Source organism: Macaca mulatta, chromosome 7 (assembly GCF_049350105.2).
Source record: "Macaca mulatta isolate MMU2019108-1 chromosome 7, T2T-MMU8v2.0, whole genome shotgun sequence".
Taxonomy (NCBI): Eukaryota; Metazoa; Chordata; class Mammalia; order Primates; family Cercopithecidae; genus Macaca; species Macaca mulatta.
The window spans coordinates 177,692,825-177,719,398 of NC_133412.1; the positions used below are offsets into that span (position 1 = coordinate 177,692,825).

General features: G+C 53.8%; 1 long non-coding RNA gene across 1 annotated transcript in view; it reads left to right on the forward strand.

Annotated features, from left to right (window-relative positions):
* The window catches only part of LOC114679296 (uncharacterized), a 61,082-nt gene extending 35,584 nt beyond the window's left edge, over positions 1-25,498 (forward strand). The window contains exons 2-3 of the long non-coding RNA XR_003731017.2: positions 24,916-24,983; positions 25,263-25,498. This is a non-coding gene — a long non-coding RNA (uncharacterized LOC114679296). The remainder of the gene's footprint in view (positions 1-24,915; positions 24,984-25,262) is intronic.
* The last annotated feature ends 1,076 nt before the right edge of the window (positions 25,499-26,574 follow it).

Here is a 26,574-nt window from a genome sequence, read left to right on the forward strand (position 1 = left end):
CACCCGAGGGCTGGTGGTGAGGGTGGCATCAGAGCTTGGTCCCTGCCCCTGACTTTAGTACCTGAGGCCCTTACCTTGCCCTGGTGTGAATAACTGAGGTTGGGACTAGCAGGAACCTTCCGAGAGGGCTTGCCTGGCCTGAGATCAGGGAAGTGTGAAGCTGGCAAACAAACTTGGCAAATCTGTTCCCCAGCCCACCGCTCTCCCTGGGGCTTGCCTTTGGGCCTTGCCTCTCTATCTCCATTTTAAAATGTTGGTCTTGGCTGGAGTGTCCTTTCCTCTGGATCTTCTCAGGGCCTCTCTGTCTTGGCTGCCCCTGCCCCAGTATTGGCATCTTGTGGGTCTGGCCAGCCTGGGTTGCTGGGAGGACGAGTGAGCCCCTGAGGCAGAGCCTACTGTCTGCCTTCTCCACCCCCAAGGGCAAGGGCCAGGTAAAGCACGGGAGTTGCAGAGCAGGAAGTGGCTAGAGCTTGCTCACAGGCAGTACGGGGTGCCGGGCTTGGGGATGAGCTCTGGACAGGGGGCTCTTGGAGCGCTGGGCCCAGGCAGTGGTGCTGACACAGGAGTCTGGTATCCCAGGCAAGAAGGGTGGCTGGAGGTATCTGTGCTTCACCCCTTTCTGCCCTTCCCTGTCACCTGCTTCTGTCCCTGGGATGGGGTTCTGGGCCTCCCCAGCCTTGTGTAAGGACGCTGGTGCTGGCATGAGCCGACTTGGGTGCTTGGGGGAAAGGGCTCCAGAGCCCCTGGCTTGGGGGAGGCTGGGCAAGCCAGGGCAACAAGCCCAGGGAACTGAACCCACCAGGGCAGTGCAGCCCCGGGGTGTGGGGGCTTCCTGTGGTGAGACTCCCAGCGGGGCCTGGGGTTGGGCTAACCCTCCCAGCTGCCTGTGGCCTCTGTGGCACATGCCCAATGACATAATTCCGCAGCACATCTGTGGGCGGCAGCTGGGGATGATGGTGCCACTGAGCCCATGGCAAAGCCAGCGCCTTTTTGAGGGTCAGGTGCAGTCCATAACAGTCTTTAATCTAAAAATCAAATTCAAACCCGGGAGGCAGAGCTTGCAGTGAGAGGAGATCGTGCCACTGCACTCCAGCCTGGGTAACAGAGCTTGAAGCTGGGAGGTGGAGGTTGCAGTGAGCCAAGATCGCGCCACTACACTCCAGCCTGGGTAACAGAGCTTGAAACTGGGAGGCGGAGGTTGCAGTGAGCCAAGATTGCGCCACTACATTCCAGCCTGGGCGACAGAGTGAGACTTTGTCTTGAAAAATTAAAAAAAAAAAAGAAAAAAAAAGAAATAGGATTCCCCCCAGAGGGACTGAAGGAGATTTGAATGAAAGGGCAAGATAGGTGAATAGGGATTTGGAAACAAACTCTAGCCTGGTGAGAGTGAGACTCTGTCTCAAAAAAAAAAAAGAAAAAAAAAAAAGAGAGAGAAAATCAAATTCTTTTTTTTTTTTTCCTCAGAACCTGCCCTGCTCATTTCTAAGCTCATAGAATCTCTACAGGCAATTGCATTTCCTGGTGTGTGTGTGTGTGTGTGTGTGTGTGTGTGTGTGTGTTTTAAAGAAGTGAAAATCACATGGGAGGGAACACACACAGGCGGCCGCCTGCTGGCTTCTGTTCCAAGGAAGCTCCTGGTTTCTCCTAAGATGACGGAGCCACTTTCCTGGGCTCGGCCCTCTGGGCTCTGACAGCTAAATGTGGGCCTACGGAGAGGGGAGTGCGGGTGAGGGCAGGGGCCAGCAGGCGGAGCAGGGCTTCTGGGGGCTGGGGCACACACTTGGGTATGGGACATCTGGCTTCCGGGTGTGGCTGGGGAGGTGGGGAGTGAGGGCACTTGCAGGGCCTGTTCTGGGACACCTGCCTTCCCACCCACCCTAGGGTCTGACACCTCTCCACTCCTCCCGCCTCCTCTCCCACCCTAGGGTCCGACAGCTCTGTACTCCTCCCGCCTCCTCTCCCATCTTAGGGTCCAACGGCTCTCCTCTCCTCTACTCCCACCTCCTCTCCCACCCTAGGGTCCAAGGCCTCTGCTCTCCACTCCTCCCACCTTCCCTCCCACCCTGGGGTCTGACAGCTCTCCACTCCATTCCTCCCACCTCTTCTCCCACCCTGGGGTCCAACGCCTCTCCTCTCTTCTCGCCTCCTCTCCCACCCTAGGGTCCGACATCTCTCCTCTCCACTCCTCCCACCTTCCTTCCCACCGTGGGGTCCAACGGCTCTCCACTCCACTCCTCCTGCCTTCCCTCCCACCCTGCGGTCCAACGCCTCTCCTCTCCTCCCGCCTCCTCTGCCACCCTAGGATCCGATGGCTCTCCTCTCCACTCCTCCTGCCTTCCCTAGGGTCTGGAGCCTTTCCTCTCCATCCTCTGTCACACGGGGACCATTCCTCGGGCTCCTCTTCTGGCTGTACTGTCTCTCTAAAGCATCACAGGCCTTGGGACCCAGCGGGCCTCTGCCTTTCTCATCCGATGGGCTGTGCCGGCCAGCTCATCAGGGCTCCCCTGGGCCTGCCGTCTCGATCAGATCCAGTGCCCTCCAGAGCGGGCCTGCCATGCCGAGCCTTCCTGTTGGCCTCCCCCTCCTCTCGGGTGCTCCAGCCCAGGCTGGAAGAAACTAGAGCTCCACGCCTCTGCTGTAGCCTCTCCCTAAGAGGCTCTGTGAGGTCAGTGTGTCCTGCCCAGAACAGGCAGCCATTCTATAGCAGAGGGGGCAGCCTGAGCTTCCTTGGGACAGGGTGGGGAGGATGGTGGGGGATGAAGGAGCGTCCCCTGTACAGGGAAGGGCGGGGTGGGGGCTGGGACAGCCACAACTCTTCTCCCCTGGCTCAGAGTGGGGTCAGACGTCCAGCAGCAGGGAGGAATGCAGACCAGCACAGGGAGTTCTGGGTGAGGACACACCAGGAGCACCTGGCAGGCCAGGCTGGGTGTGGGGCAGCGAGGGAGGGTGCCATAGGGGCAGGGTGGGGAGTGGGTGCCTTTACCTTGCCTTTGACCAGCACAGTTCCTGGAGCCCATCTGTGCACATCCCTCTTTGGTTCAGAGGGGCAAACTAAGGCCCAGAGAGGGAAGGGACGTCATGAAGATCACACAGCACACTGGAGGCATGCCAGGACATGGCAACCCTGATGCTGGGTTTAGGCTGGTCCCACCCCAGGCCAGTGAGGGGAGGAGGGTGACCCTGGGCCAGCGGGATGAGGCCAGGCCCAGCACAAGACAGAACTTAACACGCACCTCAGGCCGACATCTACCCTCCTGGCCTTGCGAGGGAGCCGAGTTCATAAATGACCGCCCAGGTGAAGGATTTAATTTTCTCTCATTCGTCCCCGTGTTCTGGCTGCCTCATAAATCACTGCTGTTTATGACTCTCTCTTCGGCACTTTTGCGATGGCCGATAATGGCTGAGTAAGTGGCAGAGAGGATGAATTCTGCAGCAGATTTTAAACAAACGTGCACATCGGAGCTGTAAATAATGTGAAACATTGCAGCAGTGAGGGGCCACCTCACAGGTCACCCCTGGAGTGCAGCCCTGGCCTGCTGGGAAGGGCCCGCTCTCCAGGGGCCTGGCCTCCCTCCCAGAAGTGGGCAGCGGCCAGGGGCAGTTTGTTCCCGGGGATATTTTAGCCACAAGGAGCAAGACCCACCAAGGCTAGAGGGCACTTGTGTGTTTGAGAGTGTGTGCAAATATGTACCTGAGTGTGTGCGTGTGGGTATGACTATGCATGCATGTGCACACGTGTGTGCATGTGCACCAGTGTGTGTGCACGTGTGTGTACCAGTGTGTGTGCACATTTGCACGTGTGTGTACGTGTGTGTGCACGTGTGTGTGCGCACACACATATCAGAGTGTGCAGGCTCCGCACCTGTCCAGGGTGCACAACCCAGAAAGACCACTGCTCCTTAGTCGTAGTGCACCCATCTGGAAGATGGGGCGGCACCAGAGCCCAGGTCAGAGTTCTTAGCAGCTGCAGGGCCTTGTTCAATGCCTGAGGGTCAGGCTCTGGCCTGGAGCCGGCTCCCAGAGAAGAGCCACCCTCTGTCCCCTGCTGGGGGCTGGTGGCTGCTCTCCATTTCCAAGGGTCCCTCCCAAACTCACCTTCCTTTCCCCCGGAGCTCCTCTGTGAGGAACTGATAAAGCCACAGTGGAGGTTCACATGCGCACATGTGCACACACACCCACATGCCCACACACGCTCATGCCCACTTACACCCACATGCACACACGTGCACACACACACATGCACACACGCTCATGCCCACATACACCCACACGCACACATGTGCACACACACACACGTGCACACAGGCTCATGCCCACATACACCCACACCCACACACGTGCACACACACGTGCACACACACTCATGCCACATACACCCACACGCACACACATGCACAAACACGCTCACACACACCTGCACACACATGACCATGTGCACACACATGTGCACACACACGCTATGCCCACATGCACCCACACGCACACACACGCACACCCACCCACATGCCCACACACGCTCACGCCCACATACACCCACATGCACACATGTGCACACCCCACCCACATGCCCACACACGCTCATGCCCACATACACCCACATGCACACACGTGCACAAACATGCTCACACACGTGCACACACATGCACACGCATGCACATACACGTCCACACACACACACACGTGCACACACATGCCTTCACGCCCACTTCCCCCAGACGGTAGCCATGGGTTCATCTGGAGCCCATTCCTCAATCACCACTCGGTCTCACAGCCCCCGGGCACTGGGGGTGGTGCCCACCACTGTTTATTTTCTGCTAAGATGCACTTTGCCATCCGAGGGGTTGGAGCATCTCCTCATAAAGCTGTAAATGTAATTGATATTCTCAGCATTTCGAGAAAAATTACGAGTATTAAAGATATACAGTACACCTCATAAAATTCTCTCATATTTCTTCTTTATGGTGGGTTCTAAAATTGGCAAAATAAATTCCCTAAAACCCATTATGCTCAATGTACAGTGTGTTTTGGAGGCCGGGAGAGGCTGGGCTGGGGGCTGCACACTCCTCTTAAAACGTGGCCTCAGTCCCCACTTGGCCACGGGGCCCGTTTTCCTAGAAACCTGGTAAAAATGGGAATGGTGATTGCCCAGCTCATGGTCTGTGACCGTGGCCAGGTGCTGGGAAGCTTAATCCCAATGCTTCCTCCAAGAAAATAAATGTCTTTATGATGCTCCCCATGCAGGTTCTGCCTGACTCCAGAATGCTGCTGTCCCAGCTCTGGGCTGAGTCCCCTTTTGTAATTACAGGGGGACCCTTTCCCTGTTGGTGCAAACACTGAGGCCTTAGGGGTTAGAGAGCACGGGCTTCAGAGTGGCCGCTCCCAGATTCCTGCACTGCCTTCCCTCGGCAGCTTAATAAACTTCGCTTCCACTTCCGTATCCCGACTCCTTCCTTCGTAGTGATATTCGCGACTCCTGATTGCAGATGCACATTTTTTCTTTATTATTTTTCTGTTTCAGGAGACGAAAGCTCCAAAGAACAGGCTACCACATTAAAAAAAAAAACCCATTTACAACCAACTTTATCGAGGTATAATTTCCATGCAATAAAATGCATGCCTTTTTTTAAAAAGTAGGCTTTATTTTTTAGAACGGTTTTAGATTCTCAGAGAAATTGTGAAGATTGTACAGAAAAATGCCACATACTCCAAGCCCCATCATCAACACCTCCCAGAGTCTGATACGTTTGATACAATTAATGAATCAACAGGGATACGTTGGTACTAGCTAAAGCCCACACATTCCTCAGATTTCCTGAGTTTTTACCTCAAGGCCTTTCCCTGCTCCAGGGCCCTGTCCAGGACACACCACACCTTTTGGTGGTTGTGGCTCCTCCTCAGGCCCCCATCAGCTGCCACAGTTTCTCAGACTTTCCTTCGTTTTGATGACCTTGACCGTTTGGGGGAGAACGGGTCAGGTATTTTGTGGAACCTCCCTTTATTGGGATTTGTCTGCTGTTCTTCTCGTGATTAGACTGGAGTGATGGGTTGTTGAAGGAAGACCGCAGGGGCAGAGCAGAGGGCCACTGGTGCCACACCCTTCCCGGGGCGCGCTCTCAACACGTCTGTCCCCATTGATGCTGACCGAGGTCGCGCTGTCAGCTTTCTCCTAGGTGACGTTACCGCCCACCCCCCACCCTGCCATGCCCTCCCGCACTCTTTGGAGGAAAGTCACAGTGCACAGCCCACACCGGGGGGGGGTGGGGAGTCATGGTCGCCTCCTTGGGGGCAGAATACCTGCGTGAATCCTTCCGAATCCTTCTGCTTGGAGATTCGTCCCTTCTCCCGCGTTTGCTCATTTGCTCAGTGGATGGTTTCCATCAACACCGACTCACAGACACTCTTGTCAGATTTTGGGCGTCCCAGTCCCCTTTCATTTTGTTGCTCAAGCTGTCCTGTCTTTGGTGGTGGCAGCTCTTCCAGTTGGCCTGTGCCCCATCCCTTTGGTTTTGAGTGCGGCCTTATTTTCTGGGATGAGAAGCTCCAGGCTCATCCTGTATGTTTCCTGCCTCAGCCCCAGATCAGCCGTTTCTCCAAGGAGCCTGGTGCCTTCTGTTGGAAGGTCCTGTTAGACACCCAGACCTGGGCACCGGGCGTGCTTGCTGCTTGGGTGTGGCTGCTTCCAGGCCCTCTTGGCCTACAGAGCAGGGAACTGTCTGTGCGTGCACTAACCTGGGCATAAGCCTGTGTCTAACGCATTTCTGTGTGTGACCCTCCGTGTGAGTAGGGGTCATCAGAGAAACGGATGCAGTGGGACATTCACACGCACTCAGGTTTGAGATTGCTGGGAAGCCTGGGCCCAGGTGACAACGCAGACCAAGAAGTCCCACGCCCGCGGAGACCCAGGGAAGTCGGTGGTGCAGTGTGGTCTGAGTCTGAAGGCCTGAGATCTGGAGGGCCGATGGTGTTTATCTTAGTGTCAGGGCTAGAGAAGGTGAGGTGAGACCCAGGGAAGTCGGTGGTGCAGTGTGGTCTGAGTCTGAAGGCCTGAGATCTGGAGGGCCGATGGCATTTATCTTAGTGTCAGGGCTAGAGAAGGTGAGGTGAGTGTCCCAGCTCATCAAGCAGGGTGGCAGGAAGAGAGGGGCAAATTCACCTTTCTCTGCTTTCTGCGCTATTCAGGTCCTCAGCAGATTGGGTGACGCCTCCCACCCTGGGGAGGGCCGATGGCGTTAATCTTAGTGTCAGGGCTAGAGAAGGTGAGGTGAGTGTCCCAGATCAAGCAGGGTGGCCGGAAGAGGCAACCCTGGGGAGGGTGGCCTGCTTTACAGCGCCCACTGATTCAAATGATAATCTCATCTGGAACACCCTCGGACATCCCCAGAAATAATGTTCAATCTGGTACCCCATGGCCAGCGGAGCTGACACATAAAGTTAACTGTCACCGCCCTCATGGAGAGGGAGCCCACAGGAAGGAGCTGGTGCTGCTGTCTCGACGCTGACCCTTGGCCGTGTGGGTCGTTCTAGTCGCTGTCCCTGCTTGTCTGTAGCTCCCACCTCACAGTGAGGAACCTGCCCCACCACCCAGCATCTGTTGACCGAATGGCTAAGCTCCAGCGTACTGGGGCAGCAGTGTAGGAATTACTCACGTGTACCCTGCGGCAGAAGCATGTGTCTACCTGGGCACAGGGCTCATGTGCTGGTCCATTTGCTTTTGGCTTCACAGACTTCATCATTTGTGAGGGTACCCAGGTCAGCGCCTTCCCCCAGCCCCTCCCTATGTCTGTAATACACCTGCTCCCTGGGTCTGTAATACAGCCGGAGGCTCTCGCCACACACGGCCTGCCTTCCGTCCCAGACACCCAGCCTCTTGACCAAGCTTAAAAATTTGCATCCGTTAAGGCTCGCTCTTGCTGTAAAGTTCTGTGGGTTTTGACAGATGTGTAGTGTCGTGTCTCTGCCATTACAGTGTCGTTCACATTAGTTTCCCAGCCCTAAAAACCCCCTGTGCTCTACCTATCCAGCCATCTCCTCTCACCTGGAACCCCTGGCCGACACTGATCTTCTTACTGTCTCCGCAGTTTTGCCTTTTCCAGAATGTCACGCAGTTGGAACCATGCAGCACTGTAGTCCTTTCCGATTGGCTTCTCTCACTTAGCAATGTTCATCTGAGGTTCATGCATGTCTTTTGGCGGCTCGATAGCTCACTCCTTTTTATCAATGAATTTGTATATCTACCAGAATTTGTATATCCATTCACCCAGGACATCTTGGTTACTTCTAGGTTTTGGTAATTATGAATAAAGCTGCTATAAATATTTGCATACAGGCTTTTGTGTGGACCTAAGTTTTTCAGGCCAGTTGGGTAAATACTTAGGAATGCAACTGCTAGATCATATGGTGAGACTATGTTTAGCTTTGTAAGAAACTGCCAGACGGTTTTCCAAAGTGGCTGTGCCATTTTGTCTTCCCACCAGCAGTGAATGGGAGTTTCTGTTGCTGTGTATTCTCATAGCAATTGGTATTGTCACTTTTTGGAATTTAGCCATTCTCATAGGAAGAGTGGTGTCTCATAGTTGTTTTAATTTGCATTTCCTTCGTGAAAAATGGTATCAAGCATCTTTTTATATGCTTATTTGACATTTGTCTTTTTTGAGTGAGGTGTTTGTTCGGACCTTCTCCCCATTTTAAAGCTGAGTTGTTTGTTTTCTAGTTGTTAAGTTTTAAGAAGTTCTTTGTGTGATTTGGATACAGGTCCTTTAATTTGACTTACATTTTACAAAGATTTTCTCCCAGCCTGTGGCTTGTGTTTTCACTCTTTTAATGTTTTTTTTTTTTTTTTGCAGGGCAGAAGTTTTTAATGAAAAACACATCTTAACAATTTTTTCTTTCATAGGTTGGGCTTGGAGGTTGCAACCAAAAACTCATCGGCAGACTCAAGGTCACTTAGGTCCCATGCTTTCCTCTAGTTTTATGGTTTACATTTAGGCCTCTGATCCGTGTTGAGGTGACTTTTGTGAAAAGCGCCCTCAGAGTGTGTCTAGATTTATTTACTTATTCTGCATATGGATGTCTAAATATTACAGCACCATTTGTTGATGAGACTTTCTCTGTTAGAGGCACATTTCTCCTTTGTCAAAGATCATTGGCATTTGTGTGGGTCTACCAGTGGGTCTCTGTTCTATTCCACTGATCTGTTTATCCATTCATTCATCAATACTTCCTGTCTTGATGCCATCATCTTATAGGAAGTTTTGAAATTGCATAGCGTGAGTCCCCTAGCTTTGTTCTTCACCATTGTGTTGGCCATTCTATGTCTTCTGGCTTTGTGTATAAACTTTAGAATCAGTGTGTCCATATCTACAGGATAGTTTGCTGGGATATTGATTAGGGTTGATTAGATCTATTGATTCTATAGATCACATTTGGAAAAGTAGACACCTTAACAATATTGAGTCTTCCTATGCGAACAGGGACTATCTCTTCATTCATTTAGATTTTTTGGATCAGAGTTTATCTTTCATCAGAGTTTTGCAGTTTTCAGCATACAGAGCCTGTACATGTTTTGTTAGATTTGTACCTGGGTATTTCACTTTTGGGGGTTCTGCTACAGCTAGCATTGTTTTTTAACTTTCTTTCTTTTTTTTTTTTTTTTTTTTTTTTTTTTTTTTTGAGACGGAGTCTTGCTCCGTGGCCCAGGCTGGAGTGCAGTGCCCAGATCTCAGCTCACTGCAAGCTCCGCCTCCCGGGTTTACGCCATTCTCCTGCCTCAGCTTCCCGAGTAGCTGGGACTACAGGCGCCCGCCATCTCGCCTGGCTAGTTTTTTGTATTTTTTTAGTAGACACGGGATTTCACCGGGTTAGCCAGGATGGTCTCGATCTCCTGACCTCGTGACCCGCCCGTCTCGGCCTCCCAAAGTGCTGGGATTACAGGCTTGAGCCACCGCGCCCGGCCTGTTTTTTAACTTTCAAATCCTCATTGCTTATTGCTGGGATATAGGAAAGGATCTGACTTTCATATATCAAACTTGTATCTTGCAACCTTGCTGTGCTTGCTTATTTCTTGCAGGAGATGGATTCATCCATTCATCCATTTAATCATTTACACATTGATACGGTTTCGCTGCATCCCCACCCAAATCTCAGCTTGAATTGTAGCTCCCATAATTCCCACGTGTTGTGGGAGGGACCCGGTGGGAGATAAATGAATCATGGGGGCGGTTTCCCCCATACTATTCTTGAGGTAGTGAATACGTCTCACGAAATCTGATGGTTTTATAAGGGGAAACCTCTTTTGCTTTTTTTCTCATTCTCTCTTGCATGCTGCCATGATTGTGAGGGCTCCCCAGCCATGTGGAACTGAGAGTCAATTAAACCTCTTTCCTTTATAAATTACTCAATCTTGGGTATGTCTTTATTAGCAGCGTGAGAGCAGACTAATACACACAATCTTAGATGGATTTTCCAGTGTGGAAATCATACCTCAAATAAGTCCCACTTGGTCATGCTGTGTAATTGTGGTTATACATTGTTAGATTTGATTTGATAATATTTTGCTGATTATTTTCACATCTACACTCAGGAGAGTTATTGGTTTGTAGTCTCAAGTTTCTTTTCTTGTAATGTCTTCATCTGTTTTGGTATTAGGGTAATGCTGACCTCTTAGAATGAGTTAGGAAGCATTCCCTCTGCTTCTATTTTTCAGAAGAAAAATTGAATCACTTAACTAATGATCTCCAGTTCCATCTGTATTATTGCATGTAAAGACAGATTGTAGAGAATTGGTATTTATTGCTTACATAGTTGGTAGAGTTCACCAGTGAAGCCATCTGGGCCTAGTGCTTTCTTTTTTGAAGATAATGAAATATTATGTAAATTTCCTTAACAGATATAGACCTATTAAGCCTTTTTAAAATTTTAAAGTTATTTAAAAAGTCTTTGTGGGTACATGGTAGGTGTGCATACTTATGAGGTGCATGAGATGAAGATGTTTTGTTATAGACATACGATGTGAAATAAGCACATCATGGAGAATGGGGGCATCTGTCTCCTCAAGGATTTATCCTTTGAATTACAAACAATCCTATTACATTCTTTATTTTAAAATGTAAAATTAAGTTATTATTGACTATAGTCACCCTATTGCGTTATCAAATACTAGGTTTTATTCATCCTTTCTACTTTTTTTTTTTTTGTACAGATTAACCACCCCCACCTCCCTCCCAGCCTCCGACTATCCTTCCCAGTGTCTGTTAACCATTCTTCTATGCTCTATGTCCTTGAATTAAATTGTTTTGAGTTTTTTCAGCTCTCACAAATACGTGAGAACATGAGATGTTGGTCTTTCTGGACCTGACTTATTTCACTTAACATAATGACCTCCGGTTCCATATGTGTTATTGCAAATGACAGGATCTCATTCTTTTTTATGGCTGTAGAGTACTCCGTTGTGGATACATCTGCATTTTCTTTAACCATTCATCTGTTGATGGACACTTAGGTTGCTTCCAAATCTCAGCTATTGTAAAAAGCGCTGCGACCATCATAGGAGTGTAGGTATTTCCTCCATATACTGATTCCCTTTCTTTGGGGTATATACCCAGCAGTGGGATGTCTGGATTGTTTAGATTTTTAGTGTCTCCCTGGGTAGTTTATGTCTTTTAAAGAATTGGCCCATTTCATCTTAAATTTTCAAATTTGTAGAGATAGAGCTGTTCATGGTGTTACTTTATTAAACTTTTAATGTCTATGGAATCAGTAGTGACAACCTCTCTTTCATTTCTGATATTGGCAATCTATATTTTCTCTGTTTTTTTTTGTTGTTGTTGTTGTTGTTTTTCCTTAGTCAGTTTTATTGATCTTGTCAAAAAATGAGCTTTCGATTTTTTTCTATTGCTTTCCTGTTTTCAGTTTCATTGAATTCTGCTTTACTTTTTATTATTCCTTTTCTTCTGCTCACTACAGTCTTAAATGGTTCTATTTCTAGTTTCCTACAATGGAAGCGTAGATGGTGTATTTTAGACTTGTCTTCTTTTCTAACATGTACATTCATGCTATAAATTTCCCTTGAGCACTGCTTTTGCTGCAGCCTGCACATTTTGATAAATTGTCTTTTCATTTATTCCTAAATATTTAAAATTTCTCTTGAGACTTCTCCTTTGACCCATGTGTTATTTAGAAGTGTGTTATTTAATCTCCAAATATTTGGAGATTTTCCAGCTATCTTTTCTGTTATTGATTTCTAGTTTAATACCGTTGTGTCTTAAGAGCACGACTTCTCTTCTTTTAAATGTGTTATGGTGGGTCCTGTGGCCCAGAATGCCCTCTGTCCTTGGCGAATGCTGCACGAGAGCTTAGAAGAATGTGAACTTGCACGTATTCTACTGCTGCTGGGTGGAGTGTTCTAGAAACGTCAGTTGATGAAGTTGATTGATAGTGCTCTTCATGTCACCTCTCTCCTTGCTGACTTCTGATTGCTTCATCTACCAGTGACTGAAAGAGGGTGTGGATGTCTCCAGCTACGGAGGTGGGTTTGTCTGTTCTCCGTGCAGCTCCTTGAGTTTTTGCCTCTGGTGTCGTTTGGAAGGACGTGTCTGGAGCTGCTGCAGTACCGCTGTAGAAGTGACCTCGTGGAGTCCCAAGCCCCTGTGGCCTCTCAGTTGCCAGCAAGTCCTTTCCTTGGCTGTGGGCCGGTGACTGCAAGACTGCAGAACAGCGAGCAGCATGTGAGTCGCCAGTGGAGGAGCCTGTTCTCCCCGGCTCGCCGGCCCCCGCCCACCCTGTCTCAGAGACGTATTTTTCCTCCCTCATTGTCGTCAGGCTTTGCCTTCTGACTTGCCTTGGCCAACGGAACGTGAGCAGCAGCAGAAGTGCCCCTTCGTGAGAGTGAAACTGTCCTGCAGGGAGCGGCCCCTCCAGCCTGGATGCTCAAATGAGAGTGAAACTGTCCTGCAGGGAGCGGCCCCTCCAGCCCGGATGCTCAACTGTGGCAGGCGCCTGGCTGACCTACGGGAAATGCGGAGCCCGAGTGGAAACATGCGTGTGTCGCAAGCTGCTGAGATGCCGAGATTGCCACAGCCCGGCCTGGCATCAGCTGACTCGAGGAGAAACTGGCACCTAGAATTCGGTGCTGTCACACACAAAACCTAAAATTTGTGGCATTGGCTGGGGTGGGGCAGGGGAGGGGGAGGAAACTGTAATTAGAGGCTGGGAGCAGCATTTTTATGTGGTGAAACATTTGGCAAAACTGTCATCTATATGATATCTCGGGGGCAGAAAACATAGGAGGCTGTGGGCTGGGCACGGTGGCTCATGCCTATAATCCCAGCACTTTGGGAGGCCGAGGCGGGTGGTTGACCTGAGGTCAGGCATTCAAGACCAGCCTGGACAACATGGTAAAACCCCGTCTCTACTAAAAATACACCAATTAGCCAGGCATGGTGATGGGCACCTGTAATCCCAGCTAGTTGGGAGGCTGAGGCAGGAGAATCTCATGAACCCGGGAGGCAGAGGTTGCAGTGAGCCAAGCTTTCGTCACAGCACTCCAGCCTGGGCGACAGAGTGAGACTCCGTCTCAAAAACAAACAAACAAACAAAAAATAGGAGATTGTGGATTTAAGCAAAGAGGTTTGGAAACCAAATGTGACTGGTGTGTCTTGGTTGCCATTGGAGATAACGGATGAGATAATACAAGAAAGATGTGCTCAGATGGAAATTGTCTGGCTTGCAAACAGCCTTGAAAGAGGCAACTCCTTCTTATCTCTAACCAATAAAGGATAAATGGGAGAAATGCTTGCTCAACAAAAGCCAATTAGGCTCAGGCTGGTGGCAAAAGCCAGGTGGGGAGTGTGACCCCCCGGGGTTATGATCTCTGAATATATTAAGGTGGCAGCCCAGTACATGCTTTTCTTTTCTTTTCTTTTCTTTTCTTTTCCTTCCTTCCTTCCTTCCTTCCTTTTTTTTTTTTTTTTTTTTTTTACCAGTGTTCACTCTGTTGCTCAGGCTGGAGTGCAGTGGCACGAACACAGCTCATTGCAGCTTCGAGTTCCTGGGTTCAAGCTATCCTCCCAACTCAGTCTCCCCAGTAGCTGAGACTACAGGCGTAATTTTAAAATTAGCCCAGCTAATTTTTAAACTTTTTGTAGAAATGCGGTCTTGCCATGTTGCCCAGACTGGCCTTGAACTCCTGGGCTTCAGAGATCTGCCTGCCTTGACATCCCAAAGTACTGGGATTATAGGCGTGGGTCACTGTACCCGGCCCCAGCAAATCTTTTGAGTCAGGTGAAATTTTGTAAGAGAAATTGGGGGCATTGCTCTCCCAAGGAAGCCCCAGAAGTTAAAAGTAGCTGCCATAAAGTCCAGACAGTGAGACGTATCTCCTCACTTGCTGTGAACTGCCCGAAACAGACGTGAAGCCAGCCACGTGCTGACGGAGCTGCACACCCGGCTTTGCCTTGCAGTGACTGCGAAGGTGCGAGATTTAAAAATCATGTCTGAGCCTCCAACCTTCTGTGGACAGAAAGCAGGAGTGGTGCAGGCTCCCTGAGGACATAATTTCCAATATCCTCTTCAGATGTAGGCCAGAGGGTGATGGACAAGGAAGAACCTCCCAGAGGCGAGCTCAGTGACGGGCCAGCAACGGATTAGGGGCTCTCACCGTGGAATGGAGTCAGGTATGTTGACCAACCCGCTGGGGTTTGCCTGGGACTTTGCTGGCTTCAACACGGAAAGTCCCGCCTCCCACAAAACCCACTGGTCCTGGTGAACTGGGCCGTATGGTCACCGTGGGATCCTGGTTTGGAAATATTCCCTGCACCCAGGTATGGGGCTCTCAAAATCTCTGCCCAGCAGAACCACAGGGCTGCCACCCACGAGCGAGCACAATGCCGCCCTTCCCCTCTCCAAAAGGGGTGCTTCTTCCATCCCCCCAGGGTCTGTCCCGCTGTGGTATTTTGTGTTGTGAGTTGAAGCTGATGTTCCCTTTTAGGTCCTAGGTCTCTGGATCGGGAGGATCTGTGTTCAGACGGGAGGCAGAGGCTGTTTCCCGCATGTTCTGTGTGTGGACGCGAGAGGAGCGAACATGGATGGCGAGGCAGGTGGGCTGCTGGGTTACGGTCACCAACGTGGACTCCTCTTCTTGGACTTTCCTGCCTTACTCACAGCAGTCTCAGCCACGTGACTCGCCCAGAGTGAGCAGATGTTAGCAGCAGCGGGCCGGGCTGTGTCCAGCACCAACCTGAAGAGCACCACGTGGTCCTGCCACATTCTCTCTCCCTCGGCTGTGGGAGGGCCTGGATCCCAGGGTAGAGAAGATGCGTGGGGCAGAACCACGGCTGCCTGCCACCTACATGGAACACCAGCCAGAAAAAAACCTCGTGTTGAAAGAGAGGTCGGTGGCATTGCTCAGTGATTCCAATCCTGAATTGCTGAACTTCTGGGGATGTTTGTCACAGCAGCAGAATCCAGCATAGCGACTAACACAGACCATGTCACTACCTTCTCCTGGAGACCCTCACGGACTTCAGGTTGACAAGCACAGGGACCTCCTGCCTCCTCTTGCACCAGTCCTGGCCTTGCAGGCACTGTCTATACCTTGGCTCTGCTGCCCTGCACGTGATCTTATCTGCCTCCTTTTCTATTGAAATATTTTAAGCAAGGGGAGAAACAAGGGTGGAGGAGCAACCAGAGGAGACCCTTGCCCAGGGGATGCCTGCTCGGGGTCTGTCCCGGGCAGGGAGCAGCACAGCCCTGGTGGCTTGGGTAATGTGGCGGCCCCCCTCCCCAGGAGTCCCCTGCACTGGCCACTCCAGGCAGCAATATTCTCTTTGCCTTAATGAATTCCCCTCAAGTCTCCAGTTAGAAGTTTCCTGCTCCAATCTTCAATATGCATCTTTTAAAACACTCTGCAAATTTGAGGGCCTCTCATGTATCATTTCAATCCTCCAGCTATTAGAGAAATTGGGGTATCATATAGATTACGGAAAAATTACTTTGGGCAGAGAAGGAGGTGGAAGATCAAACGCTTATCTGTACAAATAAATTCAGTGCGATCCACAATTAAGCAGCATTTGACATTTAAAAAATATTTGATCCATGTTTTGGCTTCCAGAGCTGCTTGAGGGAGCCGCGATGTGTAAATTACATTCAAATCAGGGTTAAATATAGTTCCCAGAGAAAGATTGTATGATTTAAATTGCCTAATTATTTGGGGGAAAAATCTGTTCTCCAATAATTAAGAGAACGAGGATGCTTGACTTATTGGGGAGAGAGATCAGAAGTGGCTATTCCCTTCTGGGAGACCAGGAGATGCTGCCTTCGGGAGGGGACGGTCACACCCCTGGGGTGGGGGCGGGTGATAGAGACCCAGCAGGCAGGCCCCAGGCAGGGGCAAGAAGCTGTCCTTATCTGGCCCCAGGTAGCCTGCTGGGGTCTGTGGCCAGGCAGGACACCCGGTGCTCAGGGACCAACCAGAAACCAACCAGAAACTGGCAGCCTGGGTGCTGAGCCAGAGGCCCGCAGCCGCGCCAGGCAGGGAGCAGGCGCCAGCTCTCTCTGGCAGGGCTGGCCAGCATATGGGAGCACCCAGGCTGGGGCCAGACGCCTCAGGAGGGGGATTTGGCAACACCCAGAGCCAGCAATTAGTTAATTAGCTGATATGTCTTAAAAGTTAGTATGGGGAGGGGTGTGGATGGCAACCTGCCTTCAGGAAAAATTCCAAACCCCAGCATCCCCTCCCTCCAGACCCAAGAGTGCGTGTGTTGTGGGGTTGGGGGGAAGGGGCCCTGGGGCAGCAGACAGCACGGGCCGGCTAGGCAGCCTCTGATCCCTGCTTGACATAAATGCACGTGAGGTTCGCAACCTGGGCCAGCGCAGAAGGATCCTGAGCTCCCCCCGTATCATCTGTGAGATGGGGAGAATTGCCCACACCTTTCAGTCCATGCTGAGGATTAAATGTCAGCATAGACAGGAGTGCAGCGGTCAGAATCTGGAGGCAGACACCTGGCCCTGCGCCTGTGCTGTGTGACCTTGGACAGGGTACCTACCTCTCTGAACCTCAGCTCTCAAGATAGTAAGAAGAGTGACCTCCCAGGCTGCTTGGGGGATTCATTGCAACCCCATTTGTGAGACAGGTTGAGCCAGGTCAGTGGTTGGGCAGGCAGCAGGCCTGGGTTCCTCACCCTGCAGATACTCACTGATGACCTGTGAAGGGCCTGGCGTCCATCCAGGTTCCAGGACTTCCACAAAGCGGTGGAGAAAGCTCCTGCTCACCTTCAAGTGCAGAATCCGGTCGTTCCCAAGGAAACGGGATCTTTGCAGAAAGTTGTTTGGCGCGTGATCTAGAACCACAGGTTCAGCAGGGGAGCGGGGGCCTGAGTCGGAAGAGGGGCTGCAGGCTGGAAGGCAAGGAGGAGCCGTTGCCAGGATGGGATAAGAGGGCTCCATTCCAAGGCCGGTGGGGGCGTTTGCTGTGTTCCCAGAACTGCAGGGGGTCACTGGGGCCTGACAAATGACAGGAAGCCATGTGTGGGTTTTGAGCAGGGACCACTGTGGTGTGATCAGATTGAAGGGAATGGCACTGGCCAGGGAGGGAACGGAGCAGCGGGCCGGGGCCAGACGAGGTGGTCGCAGTGGACAAGTGCTCACGTGTGTGTACGAGTGTGTGCATGCAAGTCTCCATCAGTCTCCTGACTGCAGCCTCCCACCACACACCTGCCTGCGAGACGGAGAGGGTGGTCAGTGTGGCTGCCGCCCGCCACACACACCTGCCTGCGAGACGGAGAGGGTGGTCAGTGTGGCTGCCGCCCGCCACACACACCTGCCTGCGAGACGGAGAGGGTGGTCAGTGTGGCTGCCGCCCGCCACACACACCTGCCTGCGAGACGGAGAGGGTGGTCAGTGTGGCTGCCGCCCACCACACACACCTGCCTGTGAGATGGAGAGGGTGGTCAGTGTGGCTGCTGACTTTTGGGGCTGGGGCCTACAGGGCTTGTGGAGGGGTTGGGTGGAGGGTGGGCATTGGGGAAGAAGCATAGCTGCCTCATTCCTGCATCTTTGGCAGCAGCTCAGCGCCCCGTGGGGCACACCCTGGGTGCCACTGCCCAGTGATGGGCCCCGGGCCATGGGGAGGGTGCCCTGCAGGAAGCCCTGTACCTGGTGCTGTGAGCTGTGGATGATGCACGCCCAGGCCCTGGGCCCAGCGTGTAGGGCTGCCCCAGTCCAGCACACAGGCAGCTCCTGAGGGCTGGGCCACCTCCACTCAGCACCAGGGATGGTGTAGAGGCTGGTCTTGGGCTAGTCTTGGCTCCAGAAGGCTTCAGGGGCCTGAGGTGACCTGAGGGTGTGCTAAAATTCCTAGGCCAACCTGCCCCCTCCGGGCAAAGCTGAAGGTCCTGCCTGTCCTGGACCCCAGGCCGTGGAGACGCGCCGGGAAGAGAGGCTGTGGTACACAGAGTTCAGGTCTGGGGACACTGACTACAGTGTCGGGTCACTTCTCTGCAGGCCTGGGTAGGAAGGGAACCCAGCAGGCAGAGCCAGCATGGGAGGGAGAGGTTGGCCATCTCGGGCACGATCGGCCCACGGGAATGTTGGCGGTGAGGGCGCCAGGGCCTCTGGTTGGGGGCTTCAGAGGGGCTGCAATAGCCCTCCTGACACAGAGGTGAGTGAGCCCCTGCCGCCGTCCCCCTGTTCAGAGCCTGCCCTTTGAGATGTTCACACTCAGCCACGGACCCCAAGAACCATGTAAGGGGGTCTGAAGCCTCTACCCCCACTCAGCAGAGTCACTCTCTAGCCCCAGACTGAGCCCACCCAGTGGGTTTGCTCCCAGGTCCCTGCTGCTGTTGTGTGCCCCTGTGTCTTGAAGGACACAAACAGCTGAGTGGGGTGGGTCTACCGGCAATGCCCCACTCCTGCCATCTGATGAGCCCCCGCCCCAGCATCTGCCTGAGTGAGGAGATCATCTCTGAGCCCCCAGGCCCTCTCAGGAGGGTCTGAAAGGACAGCAGTTCTTGGGGGATCCAGGAAGCCTCCCTCTCCCCTCTTCCCCACCGCTGACATGCACATGGCTTGGACATCCTGCCCCAGCCCGCTGGGGGCTTTTGGATAGGAGTGTGACTTTCATTGACCGAGAATCCAAAGTGCAGGGCATGGAGGGAGGTGTCCCGCAGCGCCAGCCCTCACGGAGCCCCTGTGGCCACTACGGCCAGCGGGAGCCCTGGCCCTCTGCCGCTGCCTCAATGACAGCGGTCCTTCAGGCTGGGACAGCTGCCCCTGCTCTGGTCATGGGGGCTGAGGGATGGCAGCCTGTGCTGGGGGACCCATGCCCACGGCCTCCATGCTGTCGGCTGACCCACACGAGCAGGGCCCAGGCTTCCTGAGGTCTTTAGACACCTTCTCTTGTCCCTGTCATCCATGGAGCCAGGCCCGGGTGGGGCACTTGCTTCCAAGAGATGCCCTGGAGCTGACTCTGCAATGTGCCCATTCTGTGTCTGGGGAATGAGAAACACTGACACAGGCCGCCTGCCTGCACACAGCGAGGCCACTGAACGCCAAGGCCAGGCCTCCTGGGGGGCACCTGGGGTTCCTCTCTCACCTCTTCCCGCAAATGGGCCATCGCCAAGGAGCTCAGGTGCTGGGGACACTTCCTGGGGGCGATGAAATGAGGAAGAGGGCCGTGTGGCTGGGCCTCGGGGACTCCAGCTAGCCTGTCCCCATCTTTGTCTTCTGCCCTCGGGTGGGCCAGATCTATGCTCTGAGACCCACTTCACCCCAAAGCATCTGAAACCCCATATGCCTGAGGCTCTCTGCTGGGGGAGGCCCCTCTTCTTCCCATCCCAGGGAGAAACCAGGAGCCCTGGCTGGTGCAGGTCATGTGTCCACTCTGGGATAACCCACTCTGGCCACAGGGCAGGATGCCAAGACCTGAGCCCCAGGACGGTAGGGCAGGAGTGGAGGCAGGCAGTCGAGGGTGGTGTGCTGGGGTGGCTGTGTGGGGCCGTGAGCACACACACTGCACAGGCTCTCCACATCACCCAAGACACTGTGGGCATGCCTCCCTGTGCCAGCCCTGTTCCTCTATAATTCTGGGGCACACAGAGTGGCACGCCAGCATCTCCTCTGACCCTTCCTGTGCGTTCAGAACTGGCGTTGCTCACTCTGGGCTTCCTGGTTCCTAGGAGAAGGTGCAGGAGGTAACTTTGGCCTCTCTGCCCTCCCCAGCACTCCTTGGCATGTGGACATGTGCGACAGAGAGAGAGAGAGAGAGAGAGAGAAGCGGGTGGGGCCGCCCCAGCCAGCTGGCACAGGGTCACGTCTCTCTGTCAGAGCTCAGTGAGCGCTGCTGGTCTTGTAAAACCTGTGATGGTAATTGAATCCGGGCAGGAGTCCTTGACAGGGGCTGTTAAATGCAGGAGCAGGAGTGGGCTTGGGTTTACGGGCTCCCAGTCCCCAGCTCCTCTCCCAGTCCCCAGCTCCTCTCCCGGTCCCCAGCTCCTCTCCCGGTCCCCAGCTCCTCTCCAGAAAGGCCAGGGCTGAGCTTCTCCTGGGGCTTGGATGCGATGGAGCAAGGGGATGGACTTGATGACCCCCGCCCCGAGAGCAGCCGGCGACTGGCCTAGGAGCCACAGTCTGTGTGTTTCCACCCAGGGGCTCAGGAAGGCCCCGGGAGCTGGCTCCCTCCGTGGGCGGGTGGTCATCCTTCAATCTGCGCTCCCGTGCCCCGGGTTCCGCCCTGCAGTGGCATGGGGGTCGGCCCTGTGCCTGCTCCCAGGCTCCTAGAAGAGGAGACGGTGGGACACTGACCTTCTGGAATGCCAGGAAGGGAGGGAGCCCAGGATGAGCAGCTGAGGCCCCTGGGGTGGTCAGGCCAGTGCTGAGGCTGGGGGCAGAGAAACTGCTGCCCAAAAGGGTGGAGGGGGCATGGGTGGAGGGGGCATGGGTGGAGTGGGCGGGAGTGTTCCCGGCTGGTCCAGAGAGGTTGACCATTGTCCCCAGGGTGGTCTGGCACACCTGTGGCTGTGCCCAGGTAGGAAGGCTGCTGTGCCTTCTGGAAAGGCTGCTCCTGAAAAGGACACATCACCAGACATCTGCCCTTCGAGGGGCCTCTGCCTTGGAACAGTGGAGCTGCGACCTCCCTGCAGAGCTGGTGGGGGCAGAAGCAGCGCTGGGCACACCTGGCCGGGTGAGGGCAGCGAGGGTGGTGAATTATTTAGAGTCGCCAAAGGTGTTGAGTTAGAAGCTAATTAAACAAGCTCTCCGCAGAGCAGCGCTGTAAAAGAATCATAAAACTCCAATCTCATTTGTTCCGCTCGGCTTGCACAGGTGCAGCACGCCCCATAAAAGGCGGCCAGCGCTGCACAGTCTGTGGGCAGCTTGCAAGTGTGCGGCCTTCAGCGGTGCTCTGCAGGGCCGTCCTGGCTGGCTAGGGCCCAGGCTGGAGAAAGCCCTGGGCGTGTGCTGGCAGCTGGGAGGCTGCGGCCCCCCAGGCAGCCCCTCGGTAGGGGCAGTTCTCACTCAGGGTGAAAGGGAGACCTATTGTGGAATGGTGAGGTGGCTTCACTAGCCTGCAGGTGACCCAGGGCGCCCTTTGTGGTGATGCTGTCCTGCTGCCTTGGGTCTTGGAATGAAGCCTTCTGGTGCCCAAGCCACAGTGGGCAAGGCTGCTTCACCCTTGAGTTGTCATGGAGTGGGAGCGAGAAGCTGGGCTTGCAGAGGAAGGAGAGGGGTTTCTCTGTACTGGCCTGAGAGAGGACTCTGGGGTGGCGCTGTGGGCCGGGACGCTGCTGGCCTCTGCCGCGCACCTGCTGTGTGCGGCTCTGCACCAGGAGCCCAGACTGCAACGGGGGAGGGAACCTGCAATTCCCACACGCCTGCCATAGCTTGTCCAGCAGAGCTCAGTGGGGGGTCTGCCTCTTTGACACCTGAGGGAGGGGCGCAGGCAGGAGGGGAGGGGACTGGTGCTTCTAAAGCCCGCCCACTCAGGCAGGGGGACGTGCCTTAGGGCTGAGTGTGAGGTGGGGGCTCAGAGCTTAGGCCCATGTGAGGGGCTGACTAAGCTCCAGGCTTTGCTGCGAGGGGTTTGGGTGGGTGTGTTTAGGCAAATCCCTTTAGCATCGGGGGACTCGGGCTGCATCCTCTACAGCAGATGCCGTATTGCCTCCTGGACCTCCCTCTACCATGCCTCTGTTTCCTTGTTTCCACCGCTGTCACGGAGGCAGCGTGACTGGTCGCTGAGGGTGCAAGGCGCTCACCGCTGTCACGGAGGCAGTGTGACTGGTCACTGAGGGTGCAAGGCACTCTCTGTGTGTTGGGCTCCCTCGTGGCTGGCAAAGGCTCCGCATGCCCAGCGGGTTGCAGTTTGCAGACAGAGCTCACTTGGTTCCTGGGACCTGTGAGTCCCTGCAGTGCTCCAGGGCGTCCACTCAGTTGAAGGATGGGATGGGACAGCTGGAGGTAAAGTGGGTACCGGGGTCATTCCTACTATAGCTGGGTCTGTCTTTCTGGGTCTCTGACCTTCCAGAAGGACAGCTCTGCCCTGTGGGCCCCTCGGCACGCGCATGAAGCTTCTGGGGCCTGGACCATTCCCGTCCTATTGAGGGAGGATGCAGGGTGGAAAGCGCTCCCCCAGCAAGGATGAAGGAGAAGCCGGTGGCCGTGATTTGCCATTGTCCCTGTCACCTGGGTGTCCTGAGACCCCCCTGGGGACCAGCCTTGGAGGGTCCAGCCTTAGCCAGACAGGCAGTGCCTGGTTGTCCAGGTTGATGGCCCAGCTCCTACCCTCATCGGCAGCTGGCTTTCATGAGTCTGCCATGCACTGTGCATACAGGGCAGGTCTGGTCACATCTGGAGTTTGGAGAGCCCAGCTGTGCCCCTCCTGGGCAGGACTAGGGGTCACCTAGGCCTCTCTGTAGCTCTGGAGGCCAAGGCAGGGCCGTGAGCAGTGGCCAGGGTCCCACTGCTTATCTGGAATCTGCAGTCCAGCTTCGAGCCCCACACAGCAAGCCCAGGAGCCCGGGCTCCATCTGCAATGACAGGCAACAGGCAGACAGTGTGGGCACCCGGAGCGTGGGTGTGCATGCTGTGATTTGTTGCCATCTCAGCACAGAACAGGCTGCTTTCTCCAGCCTGGGTGGCCTGCCGTTTGGTGTGGGGCCAGGGGACGCCATCGTGTGGCATGTCAGGACTCTTTGTCTCCTGGCTGGAAGATGTTGATGGATTCTCTATTGCTCGTTTGATCAAATTGTCCAGAACACAAAGGGGTAGATTGTGGCAAAAGTCACATTTGGAAAAAACAATTCCTCATCCTGACAGCAGTCCCTGGAGAGAGGGCTGGTCCCGCTGGGTCCCCAGCACAGAGAGCGCTTGGAAATCTGGCTGGCAGGCGAGACCTGTAATTAGGGCTAGAGTGGGCTCCATGGCCAGGAGCAGGACAAGGAGAGGCAGCCCACCAAGGAGGATGCCCTGAGACCCTACCCTGAGATTCAGGATTTGTGGCAAGCGTGGCCTGTCACGTGGGAGGCACCTGCAAGTTCACGGGCAGCGGAATGCGGAATAAAGTGGTGTGATCTGCCATTCAGGCTCCTATAGCAAAACAGCCTGAGCAGGGGGCTATCGAGACTGACGTCTCCCAGGTCTGGAGACTGGAAGGGAAGGACCCTGGCAGACGCCTTGTCTGTGAGGGCTGCTTTTGTTCTCCAGTTCAAGGATGGCTGTCTTCCGGCTGTGTCCTCGCGTGGAGGACGGGGTGACGGAGCTCTCCAGGGTGTGTTTGTAAGGTCCTTAATCCCATTCCCGAGGGCTCCACCTAACTCCCAAAGGCCCTGCCTCCCAATTCCATCACGCTGGACCTGAGGTTTTCAACAAGGAATTTGGGGGTGACTCAAACGTGGAGACCATAGCAACGTCTGCCCTGCAAGTACAACACAGCAGATAAAAAGACAAGTTAGGTCCTCAGGGAAAGACAGACGATGTCCATAGCATCTGGGGACTTCTGGCCATGGTAAACATGGATTCAACATGCTGCTCCTTGACTCAATAGACGTTGGGTCTTGTTGGTGGCACAGTTCCAGGTGGGTCTTCCTGGTTGAGGGCCCAGGGCCTTCCAGGGCTCTGCCACCCTATTGGGTCTCACTTCCCCCTGAGGAGGGTGGAGAATCCTGACAGGAGGTGGAAATGGCCACATGGAGCTGTGACGGGTGGGGAGGGTGGCCGGGTCATGTGGGCAGACGCAAAGGCAGCCTGGGTACTGCGGGCAGTCAGCCCTGTCCTCAGCAGTGTGCACAGTCGCTGGGGAAAAAAAGAGAAACCCCAGAGCGACGTGTGCCGTTCGATGCCATCCACGGAAACACACAAAGCACAGCTGCGTTTCCCTAGACGCGAATGCATGAGGTGCACAGGGAATGTTCTGGAATGACACACACCGAGGGGAGAAGGGCTGTCACCCTGGGGAGGCCACTTGGACCGAGGAAGGGAGAACAGGGGATTTCTGTGTCTATAAAGTTTGAATTTTCATTATATAAATTTATTCACAAATCATTTGCATAATTAAAAAAACAAACTGGAATACAGTATAAGAGGGGTAGTGATAAGAGGAATGAATTCAGAAGTGAGGTGTTAACTGGGGGCATTGATCCAGCAGCCTGGCCATCTCCAGCTCTCCCCTTCAAGCCACCTCCCAGGCCCCCAGGCTGTCAGGGGCCCCAGGCCAGGCAGGTGATCAGAGCTTTCCAGTTCTGCCAGACTGAAGGGGTGGGCAGTGGGGAGCAGGTGCCTCTACCATCCCGTGGTCCCAGCTCCTCAGGCACCATCCTCCATGGACAGCCCCTGCGACACCTCCCTGGGGTACAGTCCTGCACTGTGGACTGGTGCTGGGGCCTGGCCAGGTGTCGAACACAGGTGATAGAGCCATATCCCCCTCTCTCCCAGGATTCACGTCTGCAATACGGAAGGGAGACCCTTGGGAGCTCAGAGACTGCCGAGGCCCCTAGGCTCATGTGAGTCCTGCCGGGCTGCGTTCCAGAGGGCAGACAGGAGGTGATGTGGGACTCAGGGCTCTGATGATAGCAGCTGCTGGAGAAAGAGTGGCATCAAAGTGGGACTGGGAGAAGGCTGGGTCCAGCTGCAATGCATGGATGGGTGAGGTGCTTGCTGGCTGGGAACCCAGCCTGCGGGGGCTTTGGTGATGAAGGTGTCTTTGGGTGGAGATGTCTTGGGGGAGGTGGCCTGGGGCAGCTCAGAGGCTGGCTGTGTCTTCCTGGCCCTGTCGCCCTTAGCATGGGGTGTCCAGAGTTGTTGCCTTGTGGACCAAGACAGCCCACAGCCCATGGCAGCTTCCAGAGCCAGAAGAACAGGAGTCATCTCTGAAGAGCCCTGGGCTACCTCTTTGCTGATCTCATTGGCCAGAACTTTCTGGCTCTCATGCTCACCCCAAGGCCAATCACTAGCAAGATAAAAAAGCAGCACCCCTGCAGGGCCGAGACCAGCTGTACTCTGGGCAGGGGAGGGGCTGCCCCTTCCTTACTGGAACTCAGTTAAATTTATTTTTATTTTTTAACATAAAGAAAAGGCAATGGGAATTCAGTGAGTGGACGACTAGCCACCTCTGTGGCTGCCTGCCGTGTGAGCGTGGACCGTGTTCTGTCCTTGGTCTCCTCGTGGCTGCCTGCCGTGTGAGCGTGGGCCGTGTTCTGTCCTTGGTCTCCTCTGTGAAGCGGGAATAAAAGCAGGGACTAGGTTCTGACCCCTCAGACCTCGCCCCTGAGCTTTCCACGTCTGTATCCATTTGCTCTTCATCCCTACCCTCAAGACTTTCAGGATTCCGTCTGCAGATGAGGACTCAGAGGCCCCAGCTTACGGGGCTGAGCGGAGGGGCCAGAGGTCCAGCCCAGAGGCCATTGGCTCCCTGGAGCTCTGGGAGCTCCCGGCTCCCAGCAGTGCGTGAATGTGCATGCGTGCGTGGGTGTGTGTGAATGTGTGCATGTGTGCATGCCTGTGTGAAGTGTGTGCATACATATGTGTGAATGTGTGCATGTGTGTGCATGTGTCAGGGAGAAATACACATTAACGTGCCAGTGGCACGCCATCCCCCCTCCATCATTCATTCACAGCCACATATGCATATGTGTGTGAATGTGTGCATGTGTGTGTGAATGTGTGTGTCGGGCATGTGTGCATGTCTGAGTGATTGTGCATGTCTGTGAATGTGTGTGCATGCATATATGAGTGCATGTGTGCATATCTGTGTGTGTGCATGTCTCTGTGTGTGCATGCACATATGAGTGCGTGCATGCATATCTGTGTGTGTGTGTGTGCATGTCTGTGAATGTGTGTGTGTGCATATTTGCGCATGTGTGCATGTCTGTGAAAGTGTGTGTGCATGCATATGAGTGCATGTGTGCATATCTGTGTGTGTTTACATGTCTGTGAATGTGTGTGCATGCATATATGAGTGTGTGTGCATATCTGAGTGGATGTCTACATGTCTGTGAATGTGTGTGTGCATGCATATATGAGTGCGTGCATGCATATCTGTGTGTGTGCATGTCTGTGAATGTGTGTGTGTGCATATTTGCGCATGTGTGCATG